Source organism: Lutra lutra, chromosome 8, assembly GCF_902655055.1.
Source record: "Lutra lutra chromosome 8, mLutLut1.2, whole genome shotgun sequence".
NCBI lineage: Eukaryota > Metazoa > Chordata > Mammalia > Carnivora > Mustelidae > Lutra > Lutra lutra.
The window spans coordinates 138,864,508-138,878,114 of record NC_062285.1 but is presented as its reverse complement, the minus strand read 5'-3'; positions in this window follow the sequence as shown (position 1 = coordinate 138,878,114).

The window sequence follows — 13,607 nt, the reverse complement described above, 5'->3', positions numbered from 1 at the left end:
GTTTACCTTAAGTCCTGCAGGCTGGGAGGGAGGAGGAACAGCAGGTCCAAGGGAGTTCTCCTTCCCCTAGTTCTGCCATTTGCTACCTGTTGGGGCCCCCTGATCCCTTCTTCCCACTTCTGGAGTGTCTGGCAGTGATGCCCAGTTTCCCTTCAGTATTCTGGAGGAAAATGGGCTGACCCACCCCACCCCCGCAGGGCTGTAGGGAGGATCAGAAGAGATCTGATCTGTGACCACCAACAGATAATCCTTAGTAAACACCAGCAGACTTTAAACTTCAAGGCCCCTCCCTAAAGGCTCTTCGGACATCTTCGGATTTTGTAATCCCTTGAGGGCCCCCAGGTCACATCTCCTCGAAGCTCCAGAAAGCTGGCACCATCCCATCCCTCTCGAGAGCCACGGGTTGCCTTACAGGCAGGAGCGCGGAGCGCTGTAAGACGGGGCCCCTCTCCAAGTGCATCCTCTGAGCCTCAAAGAAGGGAAACAAGGACCCTGTGTCCTGTGGGCCAAAAAAAGCCGTGACCTCTCTGCAGAGAATGCTTCCCAAGGGGTCTCGAGGCTGAAGGCACCCAGGCACATAGTAGGTGTTCAACAAACATTAGTGGAACAGATGAGGAAGGACAGTTCCGGGACAGATGGGGGACAGAAGTCCCCAAGGGAGGGGTGGGTTAAAATATTTTGCTTTGCAAGGGTCCTAACATAATAGGCTGATCCAATAGTTGAGAAGGAAGCAAAAACTTTTTTTTTTAAGTTTTTTTTTTTTTATTCATTTATTTGACAGAGAGAGATCACAAGCAGGCAGAGAGGCAGGCAGAGAGAGAGGAGGAAGCAGGCTCCCTGCGGAGCAGAGAGCCCGATGCGGGGCTCAATCCCAGGACCCTGAGATCATGACCTGAGCCGAAGGCAGCGGCTTAACCCACTGAGCCACCCAGGCGCCCCGGGAAGCAAAAACTTTTGAATAAGAATGGGGCCTGTAGGGGTGCCTGGGTGGCTCAGTGGGTTAAAGCCTCTGCCTTCCGCTCAGGTCGTGATCCCGGGATCCTGGGATCGAGCCCCGCATCGGGCTCTGCTCAGCAGGGAGCCTGCTTCTCCCTCTCCCTCTGCCTGGCTCTCTGTCTACTTGTGCTCTTTATCTCTCTGTCAGATAAATAAATAAAATCTTTTAAAAAAAAAGGCGGGGGCACCTGGGTGGCTCAGTGGGTTAAAGCCTTTAGCTCAGGTCATGATCTCAGGGTCCTGGGATCGAGTCCCACATCGGGCTCTCTGCTCAGCAGGGAGCCTGCATCCCCCCCAACCCCCCACCGCCTGCCTCTCTGCCTACTTGTGATCTCTGTCAAATAAATAAATAAAATCTTTAAAAAAAAAAAAGAATGGGGCCTCTATCTGGCCTTGGCTTCCTATTAGCCCAGGAAAGAGCCCCAGGTGAGACGTCTAAGGAAAACAACAACAACACTAAGGAGAAGGGTGGCAGGCACCACTGTCTGCCTGTTCAGTTCCCCCAGGCCCATGGCTGACCACTCTGAATTGTCTCCTGTAATTCTCATGACCTCCTCTTGCAGCAGAAATAGCCATCTGGTGTCACAGACACCAGAGCACCAATCAAAGTTCTCAGAACAATCCAGAGAGGATTATGGTCCCATTTTACAGATCCAGAAGCTGAGGCGCTCAAAAAGGAGGCTGGAGGGCCTGGCTGGTTCAATCAGAGGAGACTCTTGATCTCTGGGTCCTGGGCTGGAGACCCACATGGGGTGTAGAGATTACTTAAATAAATAAGCTTAAAAAAAATAGGGGCACCTGGGTGACTCAGTGGGTTAGGTGTCTGACTGGCTCAGGCCATGATCTCGGGGTCCTGGAATGGAGCCCTGTGTCGGGCTCTCTGCTCAGCAGGACATCTGCTCCCCCTATCCCTCTGCCTCTCTCCCCATCCTCTCTGTCTCTCTCTCTCTGTCAAGTGAATAAATAAAATCTTTAAAGGGAAAAAAGAGGATGCAAATTGCTGAAGACCACCCAGCCAGCCCCTGGGCAGCAGAGAGAGTCCTGGTCCCACATCCTACAGTGCCCTCGTACCCTTTTCACCCCTTTACAGCTGGGCGCAAACCTCCCAAGCCTCAGTTTTCCTTTCTCCATAGAGATTTGCTGGCCTGTCCCAGGGCCATCAGGCCGTGAATCCTGCTCTGTAAGAGAACATCATGACCCAGAGGGACAGCCCCTTCTTTCCCGGGGGTCCTCCATCCCAAGGAGCTGCTTCCAGGGGCCTTGAATCCTCCAGCACCAGCTGAAACCCTCCTGCTGAGGCTGTGACCCCTTCTCTCAGTGGTTTAGGGATCCACCATCCAGTAGTTCCTCTGGCACCAAATTGGGGTTGAGTTTTGTCCTTGATATGACTTTTGGGGGGGATCATTCATTTAACAAATATTGATTGACACTCTATGGCAGGCAGGGGGGTAGCTGACGGGGGTCCAGAGATGACCCAGGCCAGCAGGGAGCCCCCACCCAAATCTTGGAGCTGGTGAAGGAGAAAGCAGCCAACGGGAAGACAGGGCATTGGGCAGCTTGGCACACATAGGTGCTCAAGGAGGGACAGTGGAGCCTTCTAGCCAGGATGGCCACAGGAGACTTCCTGCAAAGACCAAGAACCGAGGACAGGACCTTCCGTAGGCGAGAACGGTCCCCTGCCCAAGGCAGGAGAGGGGAGGAGGAAGAGTTAGGAGCATCCCAGAGGGCCAGCCGAGAAAGTATGTGTGGGAAGTGCCAGCCTCCGTGGCCAGGGCCCCCCGTGGGGGAACCAGGCTCTGGTGAGGTTTTTCAACGGTCCTGTCATTCCACTCACCAACCCAGACTCTTGTCCTCGCCTTGGGACACCTTAATTGGAAAATTCTCCAGCTTTGAGAGGCTTTGTAATATCAGGAGGGACCCATTAAAGGGCTTTGCTGTTCTATCCTGGGTTACGCCTGAGGTCCTTGCCAGGAGTTCCAGGAGCCGGGCAGGCCCGCTCCTCCCAGCAGCCCATCACCCGCGCCAGCCCAGTGGATGTTTTTGGGGGGCACCTTTGTGGGGTGAGAAGAGAGGCTGTCAAGAGTTGTGTGGGCTGGGCGTGTTGCCAGGGTCATTTCATGTAACCCTCCTGTACCCCTGCAGGGTAGGTGTCCCCATGGTACAGATGAAGAAACTGAGGTCAGAGAGGTGTCCTAACGGGTCCAAGGCCACATAGCCGAGACATTCGAGGGCTGGGGCTTGAACCCAGGTCCCTCAGTCCTGTCTAACGTGAGGTCTGTAGATAGGCTTCGGGAAGTCTGAACCCCTTCAAATGGAGCAGAATCTCGTGTGGGCTCTAATATACACTTTTTCTGCGGAGGGAACCTGCAGCCTGGTGAGTAAGACCCAGGACCGTGGGATCCCTCGGCATTGAATGTGCGTCCTGCCTTGATACCTTGTATGGCCACAGACAAGTGCTTCTGGACGTTTTCCACCTCCCCGGCTGCTGAGGGAGTAAAAGACAGGAAGTCCTCAGGGTGGTGCCTGGCACGCAGCAGGTGGTCAGGGAGCCCAGAGGCTTTTTCTCAAGGATTCGACTTGACCTGTTCGCAAAGAAGCAGTATCTTGGAGGTACATGTTCGATTAAATGAAATAACACACTTTTACAAACCAACGTGCCCAGTACAATCCCACATTTTGAAAAAATTCATATAGAAAAGTCTGGAAAGAGGGGTGTCTGGGGGGCTCAGTGGGTTAAAGCCTCTGCCTTCAGCTCAGGTCATGATCCCAGGGTCCTGGGATGGAGCCTTGCATCGGGCTCTCCAGTCAGTGGGGAGCCTGCTTCCTCCTCTCTCTCTCTCTGCCTGCCCCTCTGCCTATTTGTGATCTCTGTCTGCCAAATAAATAAATAAAATCTTAAAAAAAAAAAGAAAAGAAAAGTCTGGAAAGAAATATAGGACTGCAGAATGGGAATAGTTGTCATCCCTAGGCCTAAGGATAAGTGGTATAATTTCCTGCCTTGTGCTTTTCTGTAGTTTTCCGTATTTTCCAGATTTTCTCTACAGATGTGTATTAACTTGGTAATCCAAAAAAAAAAAAAAAATTTTTTTTGTAAGACAAGGATGAAGACTGTTCGTTTTTTGTTTTGTTTTTAAGATTTTATTTATTTATTTGACAGACAGAGATCACAAGTAGGCAGAGAGGCAGGCAGAGAGAGAGAGGAGGAAGCAGGCTCCCCGCTGAGCTGAGAGCCCGATGTGGGGCTCGATCCCAGGACCCTGGGATCATGACCTGAGCTGAAGGCAGAGGCTTTAATCCACTGAGCCACCCAGGTGCCCCTGAAGACTAGTTTGTCTCAGGGTGGAGCTAGGCCAGAGACAATGGCAAATCCCTAGCTCCAAGTGAGATAAGACCAGGACAGAAGTATATAACAGGTCTCAGGCGGAAAGTGCTAGACCTTAAGAGACGAAAAAGAAGGGAAAACTGAGTCCAGCTCCTTAGAGAGGACTCAGACATATCAGGAACGTCTTCCTGGGAGAGGAGGTCGTTGAAGGGCTGGATTTGAAGGCTAGGAGGGGGCTGCATTTTGACCAAAAGAGTAAGATGGGTTCTGTCCTATTGTACTGGGGAGCCACAGAAGGGCTTTGAGCAGGAGAGGGACGAGATCTTCAGGAACTGGACCTGCCAGCCATGTGAACTGGTATTGGAGGGCAAATGAAGCCCTGAGTCTGAGAGGGCCTAGCCTCCATCCAACTAGTGGAAAGGCCCAGCTGCCCCTCCCCCTTGCAGTTGGCCTCCCCCCCTGCACCTGGCCTCCACCCCTGCAGCTGGCCGGTAGCATTCCCTCCACTTTGTCTGCACATCTGGCCCTACTGTGCTGTACCCCACAGCTAGCGACGCCCTCTATGGATGGAGCTATTGGGAAGACTCTGGGAACCTCATTATGGTCCCATTTTGCAGGCCCAGAGACCGAGGCTCAGCGCTCCCACTGAGCCATAGGATAGAGAGGTGCGGTTACACTGGGATATGGCAGGGGTTGGGGGCGGGGGCTTCTGCTCCCACCTCTGTGAGCAGCAACACAGTCTAAGGCCTGGAAGCCTCAGTTTCTCTCATTTGCCTGGAAGCAGGGACAGCGACACTCAGCTCATAAGGTTGTTGTGAGGAAGGCAGCGGGTGCCGGAAGAGATTGTCATGACTGTCCCAGGTCTCTCCGTAGCTGGTGGGGCGACTTGCATCCCTCGTTACCTGGTTTGCTTTACCTTCCTCCACAGAACCTTCGGTATTCACAAACCCATCTGTTGTCTGACCCCCGCTCCCCACTGAGACTAAGCCAGACGGTGTGTTCAGGACTCAGAGAGGAAGTGCTCAGTCAGGGCTCTGCGAGCACCTTGGGCTTCCCTATTTTAGGTCTGCTTCCTCCCTCTGTCCTTGCATCACCTCTCCCCCTCGAACCACATTTTATTTTATTTTTTTATTTTATTTTTTTATTTTTTTAAAGATTTTATTTATTTATTTGTCAGAGAGAGAGAGGGAGAGAGAGTGAGCACAGGCAGACAGAATGGCAGGCAGAGGCAGAGGGAGAAGCAGGTTCCCTGACGAGCAAGGAGCCCGATGTGGGACTCGATCCCAGGACGCTGGGATCTTGACCTGAGCCGAAGGCAGCTGCTTAACCAACTGAGCCACCCAGGCATCCCTCGAACCACATTTTAAAATAGTTTCTATGACAGCTCGAAGCTTCCTTTTCTTCATTAAGGGAGGGTGGGGGAGGTCCTGCTGCTTTACAACCCGGAGTGGGGCGGGCAGTATGTACAGATATTCACGCTTGTGTCTGCGGAGCTTTTGAGGGGAGGAGGTGGGGGCATTCTCAAGAAACGGAAGGGGGTTGGTCCCCCTGGAGGAAGGTAAAGCAAACCCCTGGAAGTCCAGGGACATGGTGGGGGTCGGGGAGTTTCCGCTGGGCCCTGGGTTAAAAGACCCCCCCCCCCCCCCGCCACACACACATGAGGCCGGCCCTGCCTGGTGTCGTTGGAGTCTACACAGATCAGGGCGGGGCTGCGTAACCCCACAGCCAGCCTCGAGAGCCCTGGGACTCAGGAACCAGGAATTCAGGCTGTGTGACTGCGGAGGGCACTTGGCTGCTCTGGGAACTCCCAGGGAGCTTCAGGGATGACTGAGATCAAGGTCAATGGCCAGAATCAAGCATCTGTGCATCCTCGGTTGGGACGCTGCTGGAGATTGAGGGGAAGTTGGAGGTGGGGGAGGGTCCCTGGATGCCCAGAGCCTGGAGCCGGGTAGATCCTTCTCCCAGCCGTAAGCAGGCTCTGGGGGCAAGAGTCAATGGCAGTAAGATTATTTTATTATTATTAATATTTATTATTATGTAATATTTTAAAAAATATTTTATTTATTTATTTGACAGAGAGAGCACAAGCAGATGGAGAAGCAGCAGCGGGAGAGGGAAAAGCAGGCTCCCGGCCAAGCAAGGGAGCCTGATGTGGGGCTCGATCCCAGGACCCTGGGACCATGACCTGAGCCAAAGGCAGACACCCACGACTGAGCCACCAGGTGCCCCAGATCATTTTTTTCTAAAGGTTTTATTTATTTCACTTGAGAGAGAGGGAGAGAACACAAGCAGGGAGCAGCAGAGGGAGAGGGAGAAGCCGACTCCCCATTGAGCAAGGAGCCCCAACATGGGACTCGAACCCAGGACTTGGACATTACGACCTGAGCTGAAGGCAGACGCTTAACAGACCAAGCCACCCAGGTGCCCGAGTAGGATTATTTTTGAAAGACAAGGCTGGTTCTTAGCTGCTTGAGTTATGTCTTGGATATCCAGAGAGCTTACTTACCTTGGCTGTCATTTCCCTCAGATCTCTCCCCAGACTCTGGAGGGAGCCTCCACACAGCGGAGAATTCACAGAAGGCTACCTGCCCTCCAGCCTTTGAGGGTCCTCTGTCTGTTGCTAACCCCTGGAATGGGCAGGGCCCAAGGCCTCCTGGCAGCCTCATACCCGCTCTGCTCAACCAGGACCCCTGAGAGCGACGAGCTGGCAGGAGCATCCGGGGCCAGCCCCAGAGCCTCGGGGCCACGGAGGGAGGCCACAGTGCGAGGCAGGACCACAGTGCCCCCAAGAGCTGGGACAGAGCTGTCCAAAAACAGAGGGCCGAGGCCCCAGCGAACTCCAGGGAAGAACAGAATTGGACAACCCAAAGACGTCGAAGAGGCTGCTTCATCTCCCCGCCCAGCGAGAGGCATCACAGGCCTTCAGAGCCCAACTGGCTCACCCCCTCCCATGCTCACACCCGTCTCAGTCTTGGCTGATGGCAGCCCCACCCTTCTAGATGCTCAGGCTGGAGACGCTAGAGTTGTCCTCCACTGTTCTTTCCCTCACGCCTCCCTCGTGAATGCAGGCCAGGTTCAGGGACTCCTTCCTTCCTTCCTTCCTTTTTTCTTTTTTAAGTGAACTCTACCTCCAACGTGGGGCTCAAACTCACGATCCCAAGATCGAGAGTCACGTGCTCTACTGACTGAGCCAGCCAGGCGCCCCTCTTTGGGGACTCAGTTCTAGTGAATATAATGTGAGAGAAGGAACACTCCGGGATTTCCAAAGCCAGATGTTACAGGACAGCTCTCTCCTGGCTCTGGCTCTCTTGGATCACAACAGCGGGCACCCTGTGAGCACCCCGTCCGACACCCCCGTAGGAAGTGGGTCCTTCCTAGTGCGCTGCGTTTCTCCGTTGCTCACATACACCCAGGGTCCTCTTACACAGAGTAAAAGCCAAAGGCCTCAAGGCCCCACCTAACCCAACCCAATTTTACATTTTCAGCCTCATTTTCACCTGCTCACATCATTGCTCATTCTGTTCCGGCCACACTGGCTTCTGTGCTATTCCGCAAACACGGGTTCACGGCTGTCTCAGTGACTTCGCACCTGCTGTCTCCTCTGCCAGGATGGCTCTCTCCTTAGAAATCTGCCAAGTTCGTCTTCTCCTCTCATCTTGGCTCAAACGTCGCCTTCGTTGGGGACCCACCCTCTGTTCCCACTGAACACTGTGATCCTGACTCCTTGTCTTGCATTTACTGCCTCTTACCCAGCCCTGTGGTTCTTAGTTTTGTTTATTGTGTGTCTCCCCCAACTGGCCTATAAGCTCCACAAGGACAGGGAAATTTGTCTAACCTTTTTCCTTTTTTCCCTGCTGTGGCCTCAGAGCCTAGAACAAGGCTTAACAGATAGTAGGCACTCAAAAACTATGTGTTGAAGAAAGTAATAAAATACAAGTGGCTTGGGGTGCCTGGGTGGCTCAGTGGGTTAAGCCACTGCCTTTGGCTCAGGTCATGATCCTGGGGTCCTGGGATCGAGTCCCATATCGGGCTTCCCCTGCTTTGTGGGGAGCCTGCTTCTCCCTCCCTCTCCCTCCCTCTCCCCCTGCTTGTGCTCTCTCTCTCTCTCTCTCTCTCTGTCAAATAAATAAATAAATAAATGAATAAATAAATAAAATCTTTTAAAAAATACAAATGGCTGGAAAACGAATAAAATGATCTTCACCTTTAAGGGAAATCACAGAAATGTAATTTAACGTTGATGTAATGTAACATTGATGGAAAAAAAAAAAAAAAACATTGATGAGAGAGCCCCTGGGTGGCTCAGTGGGTTAAGCATCCAACTTTTGGTTTCGGCTCAGGTCATGATCTCAGGCTCCTGAGACTGAGCTCCACATCGGGCCCTGCACTGGGTGCGGAGCCTGCGTGAGATGCTCTCTTTCTCCCTCTCCCTGTGCCCCTCCCCTCCCCCAGCACATGCACTCTCTCTCTCAAAACAAACAAATCCCCATTGTTGAGATGTCCCTTCTCATGCAAACGGGAATGTATTTCAAAAGCACATGGGAATTGAGTGAGGGTGGACAGAGGGAAAATGACCTCAGGCCTTCCCAGTGTGTGGGGGGCGCACACGGGCTCCACGAACACAGAGACGTCTCTCTGCTGTGCCCTCAGCACCTGGGACAGTGTCTGACACAGAGTAGGTGTTCACTAAAAGTGAGCAGAATGAACACATGATTAAACAGATCTTTCTGGAAGGTAGTTCGTCAATTTATTGTTATTTTATTTATTTTTACTTTTTAGATTTTATTTATTTATTTGAGAGAGTGAATGAGAGAGAGTGCACAAGCAAGGGAAGGGGAAGAGGGAGAGAGAGAGAGAGAGAAAGAGAAGAAGGCTCCCCGTTGGGCAAGGAACCCAATGTAGGGCTCAATCCCAAGACCCTGAGATCATGACCTGAGCCGAAGGCAAAAGCTTTAACCCACTGAGCCACCCATGCATCCGGAGTTTTCTGTTCTTATGAAGTGTGCTGTCCATGGAGTGAGAGAGTTGGGTAAACAAGAGAAAATCAAGTATGGGGGCCAGCCCAAGTCTCCATCAGCGGGGTATAAACCTTGTTGTTTCTACGCAGCCAAGGAAAGTTTGAGGTAGACGGACATGTGCTAACACAGACAGACATCTGTACCTCTGCTGGGCTGAATGAGAAAAAAATGTTAGAGAATCATATGCATCATATGAGTTTATTTAAGTTGAAGAATATTTTTCATTTTCCTTGAAAGATCTATAAGGAACATACCAGAAGGTCAAGACTGATTAATAGGTGTGGACATTATCAAGCAGTTTTTTTTGACCCTTGCACATTATTTGCAAGTTTTCCAATGAACATCTATTATGTTTCTGGCCATAAAACAATAACTTTTTAATAGACATTATGATGACTGAAAGGAGCCAGACATAAGAGAGAATGTACTGTGCAATTCCATTTATACAAAGTTCAACGAACGGTGAAACTAATCTATGGTGATAGAAAGGAGACTAGTGGCGAGGTCTGGAGGTGGGGGTGGGTATGGGCTGGGAAGGGGCACGAAGGAATGTTCTAGGGTACTAAGGAGGGTGATCGCATGTTACATATATATAAAACACTCATCCTGCTGAATTCTTACGATCTGAAAGCAATTTATAAGATTTTTCTGGTATGTAAATTAAAACTTGATCCTACAAAACAAGATTAAACAAAACAAAGCCCACTGCATCAGACTCGAAACAGCCCAGCGTGAGGATTCTAATTAAGTCCCAGATTTTTGGCTGCCAGGAGGACTTGGCAGGGCGAGCCTGTCCTGGAACCGGAGGGGCCAGCTTCGCCGGGACAGGGATAGCATCACAGCTGAAAACAGGACCGGTGCCTTCAAGCAGATTACGGAGGCTCAACCAGCCAGGCCACTCAACTCAGGGCCACGAGAATTTAATAGACACGAGCTCGGGCCAAAAAAACCAAAAGTCTCGGCTGACCAAAATAACCTAATCTCACGCAGCCTGTCAGGGGGATGGAGAACAGGCCTCCGCTCCATCAGACAATTCCAGGAATCCGGGGTCAGGGAGGGGATGATATGCGCTGCAGAGGCATGGTGGGGGTCTCGGGCAGCGGGCCGTGGGCGACCTGCAGCAGGGGCTACACCTCTTCCCTGCCAGGGGCAGGTTCAAGGCCCCAGGTTATCACTCAAGTCAGGTCTGGCAGGAGGGCCCAGGCCCACGTGGCTGTGGGCAGGAAGGAGGCCTGGTCCTGCAGAATCTCCTTTTGCCCAGAAATAACATCCCTTCTGACAGCTGAGTTTATCAGCGTGATAGCAGATTTTTTCAAAACAGTAACAGCAGATCTGACCAGGTCACACACCCATGCTGCACAAGGATGGGCGGGCCCCACCATCCGGGCCGCCGCAGCCCACATCTCTGCTCTGGGGGATGGGGCACCCCAAGAAGGACCTCTCCCAGTCCGCTTCCTGTGGTCCATACACCCCGAGAGGATGGGGCCCAGGGACACTTTCATTCCCTTGTACCCTGTAGCTGTGTGGCTCACAGATGAGTGACTGTCGCCTTCCCTAGCCCTTCCCAACCCGTGGGACAACACAACCTATCGGACAAGTACAGTTGTTCCCATTTCACACAGGAGGAAATTAAAGTCAGACAGGTGATGGCGGGGGCTGCTGATGGGACCTCGGGTCTCCTTCCAGGCCTGCAGGGTTCCCTGTCTCAGGACTGCTAGTCACAGCTGTCTCAAACATCCCCACTCCAGCCTCGGAAAATGAGAAGGAACCCGGGGCGGGGGGGGGTGGGGACAACAGGTTTCTGGAATCTTCTTTTTCCTTAAAGTTCTGTCATCTTGCTTGTCCTCTCTTCTGAAGAAGTCTGTGTGTCACAATTGTCCCACTAAAATGAAGGAAACTCAAATAAAAGCGACAGAGGTACGACCCAGTCATCAAGCTTTTGATGACATGCAGTGTTGCAAAGGTGTGGGGGGTGGGGAGCCCTTTCTTCTTGGGCACCTGTGCTGGGAATACATATAGATACGGATCAGAGAGCAGCCTGGTAAGTATCTCAGAATGTGCCAAATGTGTATGTCCTAGCACCCAGATCCTCGCTAAAGGACAGTCTGGGTAGAAGGAATGGTGTGAGCAGAGGTATGGGGCTGGACCATCCGAGCCAGTCTGGCTCTTTGCCTCAGAAGGAGAGAGCTTCTAGGGGCGCCTGGGTGGCTCAGTGGGTCAAAGCCTCTGCCTTTGGCTCAGGTCGTGATCCCAGGGTCCTGGATTGAGCCCCTCATTAGGCTCTCTGCTCAGCAGGGAGCCTGCTTCCCTTCCTCTCTCTCTGCCTGCCTCTCTGCCTGTCAAATAAATAAATAAAATCTTAAAAAAAAAAAAAAAAAAGGAGGGAGCTTCTAGCCAATCCAGGTGGCAGGAAGGATCATCTCCATCAAGGACAGGGCTGAGCACTCTGGGAGCCAATGAGCGTGAAGGAGGCCTGGGCTGGGTGCCCACTGGGGGCTGGAGGCTCACTGCTCAGCCTGCATTGGGTCTGGGAGGGTCTATTCTATTTCTCTTGTGTAGTCTGGTGAAATGTGCATTGTGAACCCATTTCACAGATGAGGAGGCTGACTTCAGAGAGGGTCAGCAACTGCCCCAAAGTCATACTGCAAAAACAAAAAAAACAAAAAACAAAAAACACCGCCCACAAAAAAAACTGTGAACTCAGTTATGTCCAATTCCCAATTTCAAGGTCATTCATTCATTCCCAAACCTCCCTGTGGCATCTCCACGGAGCAGTGTGATTCTGGGAACAACACAGGGTGTAGACAGCCCCTGCCTCAGGGGACTCAGCATCCAGAGGGGAGGATGAAACTGGGAAAAAGTATCCAGTAAATAGCATAGGGCCCTGAATCCTGCTCTGATACGTGGGTCGTTTTGGAGGTGGAATTGGAAGTTCAGGCCTTGGGAGAAAAATAAAAGCCAACATAGCCTGTCCAGGAGTGTGTGCCTGTTTCGGAGAGTCTGCCCAGGAGAATATTCTCCAGCGTCTGCGCCAGGTCCGTGCGGGCCCCTGACGCCCTGTGGGGCCTGGGCCAGTCTCGTTGTCTCCACCTGCCTCCTCGCCTCTGCCAGCCTCAGTTTCCTTCAGTGCTGCACAGGCGTCAACCTTAGAGGGCCACCGCCGGACGTCAGGGGTCCCGAGGTGGAGACCTGGCCTCACATTTTCCTGCCTGAGGTCTGGTAGCTTCACTCACTGGCAGGAACTTTTCTCTGGTCTCCTTACCAACACCCAACCCCTACCCGCCTCCTCATTCCTGTGTCCGGCACAACTGCCTCTGGTATAGTTTGCAAGGGTGAGGGGTAGAGTGGGGCGGGGGGGCTGGAGGGAGGAACAAGGGCTCCTGACATCAGCATCCGTCCCCTCGTGCAGGTTAAACCCCATCTTGTCAAAAGTCCTGCCAGGTGAAGTGCGCAGATCCTTCTCGCTGGAGAAACTGAGGCCCCGGAGCCCCGGAGAGCGGAGCCCAGGCCCTGGAGAGAGGGTCAGGTACCCGCCGAGAGAGGGGAGCCCCGGTGCTCATGCACGCAGGGAGCTGTCCTTTGTCCTTCCCAGTCGTGAGGGGCCCAGATTGAGCAGTCGCAAGCAGGGGGTGAGGCAGACGGTGACTGGCCAGCACCCCCCGCCCCCACACCTGGGCTCCGAGTTCCCGGAGCTGCGTCCCCATTTCTCAGCCTCCTCCACGTCCACGGGCACTCTGCCTTCCCTGCTGGTCGTGCACAGCCTGGTCACCTCCAGGGGCGACGAGAGCAAGGGAGGCAAACTCGGAGTCCCCCAGACTTGGGCTCAAAGCCCCTCTGGATCTGGCGTCCCCCCATCCATCCCGCAGTGCTCCCAGCACAGCACTACACAGAGGACTGGACTGGATACCGGTGCGGACGAGGGCTCCATTCCTGAGCCTCAGTGGCACCGGACGGGGGGTGGGGGGAGTGAGGGACTGGGCAGGACCCTGGCTCTTGGGAGGAGCAGCCCCCCCCATCTCTCTCACTGGCTTTGGGTCAGTGTTGGGGGTGGGGTGGGGCACGCGATCTCCCACGAGTCTGAGATTTGTTTGGAGAGAAGGTTTGGACTCCATTGGACTCCTCAACCCCCATCCTTGCCCATCAAACCTGGGTCTTGTCGTGAGGGGAACACACACACACACACACACACACACACACACACACACGGCGTGGGGTCCTCATCTGAGTGCTTCTCTTTCATTAATAATGAATAATAACAGCGACACGAATGA